The sequence below is a fragment of the Amphimedon queenslandica genome, unplaced genomic scaffold (genome assembly GCF_000090795.2).
Source record: "Amphimedon queenslandica unplaced genomic scaffold, v1.1 AMPQUscaffold_8494_Cont19562, whole genome shotgun sequence".
NCBI classification, from domain to species: domain Eukaryota; kingdom Metazoa; phylum Porifera; class Demospongiae; order Haplosclerida; family Niphatidae; genus Amphimedon; species Amphimedon queenslandica.
In genome coordinates this window covers 1-2,589 of record NW_003551229.1, presented here as the reverse complement: position 1 = coordinate 2,589, position 2,589 = coordinate 1, and the positions used below count along the sequence as shown (strand labels likewise).

The window sequence follows — 2,589 nt, the reverse complement described above, 5'->3', positions numbered from 1 at the left end:
GAATGTAGTACTGTCATAGCAGCTAGTACTTTGGAGTAATGTCCTTAGCAATACTCTTCTCTTTTGTGATGATTAATGGTCACACCTCACTGACCAATGTTGTACCTACCGCAACTATTCTATTTATAAACTAAATGTCCAGTTGAAACACCCGTGCACGGGTATAAAAGGGGGGTGGGCTGCCCAGTCAATTAAAAATGGCGGGTGGCTTTAGGATGTAATTAAAAATGGGCAGTGAAGAATCACAGAATGCAAGCACCACAGGCATCCACAAGATCTAAAAAAGACTCTTAGAAGAGTACAGACAGTTTTACTAACTCCCTATACCAGCAGAAGACTCAAAAGAGCCATGCGTCATGCAGCTTTAACTAAAACTATAAAATTAAACATGGCTGTCAACAGACCAAAGCTATCTAGCTTGTTCTTAGATAGCAAGGATTGAAAATCTTCTAAATGATGACTAAAGGCACCTTTCTCTTCGGCAGACTCAAACTCGATGTTAAAAGTCATCCTGAATGAGTCCTTGATCGTCCTAAAGCTCGGCCTGTTTCACTATGACTCGCTATAAACAACTTAACCGTGATTTAGTCAGAAGATAAGAACAAGAAACATGTGGAAATAAGAGGCCAGGCAATTGTAGCTTCTTCCTTTTACTGTTACTATGTAAATCAACTGATGTTATCAAGATCTTTATCACGTGTAATCGCCATTTTGAATATTTCCTTCCATTTTTGGGCAGACCACCCCCCTTTTATACTGCACATGCTCGTTTAAGGTGGGTTCAGTAGTCTCGCGTAGCCAGCCCCTCCCTCAACGGGAGGGTCTGGTCGAATGAGTGTACATCATTCGTTCTCCGTGATTAATTAAATTAGTCCGTATTATGTTTGTTCACCACCGCATACTTTATGCAACACGTGGTTAAATATCTGCTATCTGTTGTTGGCGAGGCTGTTGGAGAGAGCAGGCTACAATTTTTGTCTGGGTGGCTAAACAGCTTCTCTTCTGCTTCTTTTCTCTGCGTTAGTGCCAGAGTTTTTAGCTTGAATAAGAGCATCTCATGTACCACGAGGATTAAGGTAACGCCTACTACAACCACATCCGGTTCACCCTGTTTTGGGGTGAAGTAGAACGAACGATCTACACTCATTCGACCAGACCCTCCCGTTGAGGGAGGGGCTGGCTACGCGAGACTAGGGTTCAGAATATTTGCGTTGTGACCGGAAGTGCTATATAACGCAATGGGTAAACGCAAGAATACAGCGGATTTCACTTCCGTTTGAACACTGCGTGATGCGTGAGTTGATTTTCTGTCCATGTGATCTCCACGCAATGCTCAATGTTCAAACGGAAGTGAAATCCGCTGTAGATATTCTGAACCCATCTTTACTTTCATTATTGTCAACAACTTCAGCACGAACAGTTCCATTCTCAAGTAATACCACATTATTGACTTCATCAAATGATTGAGACAAGTAATTCTCTACATTATTAACTGTAACGATATCTGGTAATCCAGACAACAGGTAGTGTACTACTGGTAGCCTCGCGAGCAATGACTATTGACTAGACTAACTAACCATCTCCAGAAGAATCTTCTTCTATTACAAAACCACTCGCCATAGTCTTCTGTGATGCTATGAGGAAAAAATAGGACTCGAAGATGGGATCTATCCTAGCGAGAGTATGCGCCTCGAGCGAGGCCTCGAGAGTATGTCGTCTTCTCACTGTTCTCAGTGATTGACTTCTTCGACAATAGCATATTACGTATTCCGTCTAATTAAAATTGGCTGAAAATGCCTGTAAAAAGAAATATTGAAATGAGACAGTAAGAGGGTGTGTTCAGAAATTCATATATGCATATGCATGTAACGTTAATGTTTAAATATTCAGTTGTTCACAATTAATTTTAATTTTATTGGTTATAATTACAGAGGAAAAACCAATAGTGTTAAAAATAAGAGTTTAAAATGTTTCTTTCAATGATAAGTGATTTGTACGTAACTTCAAAATCCAAGAAACCTGGTGAAAACTAACATTTCGAACTAATAATGATCAATAATCTTACCTAGAGTATATTATGTATCCCTTCCTTGTTCTAACTAGTCCCTGATAAAATAATAGCATAATGAACAGTTTAATAGTAACTAACTTTGAAATGCTGAATTGCTGGCAATTTGATGCCAGGGTGAGTGCTATAAGTAAAACAGAAAAATAATAACAATCATAACTATACCTTAATTACATCTTGCATCTTTCTATATGAAGAGTTATAAAGGAACATTTGTTATCACTAAAACTTTATAAAACAAAAAATACAATGCTGAACAAAAACGCAGCTTACCAAATATCATCTGATGCCTATAAATTAGGCTGCGATTGTAAATACCACGCATGCATGAATCTGAATCAGGACAATAAATACATAATGTACTGTCATATACTTACCTGCGACTTTTCAAATGACACTTAAAACGAACCTCAGTGCCAACTATTTCCTCTTGAATTCCTACTTGTAAAATGTATGCCAATCTCCCCTTTAATCAGGGCTGGATTATGACCTATGATATTAATTTTGAAAGTAACATAAAT

General features: G+C 38.3%; 1 long non-coding RNA gene across 1 annotated transcript; it reads right to left on the bottom strand.

Moving 5' to 3' along the window:
* Positions 1 to 1,893: 1,893 nt before the first annotated feature.
* On the bottom strand, positions 1,894 to 2,573 carry LOC109591298 (uncharacterized). Its single transcript, XR_002189752.1, has 6 exons — positions 2,446 to 2,573; positions 2,342 to 2,401; positions 2,234 to 2,296; positions 2,150 to 2,166; positions 2,066 to 2,106; positions 1,894 to 2,019 (listed from the first exon to the last, which is right to left on the bottom strand). It is a non-coding gene; the product is annotated as an uncharacterized LOC109591298 (long non-coding RNA).
* Between the last annotated feature and the right edge of the window lie 16 nt (positions 2,574 to 2,589).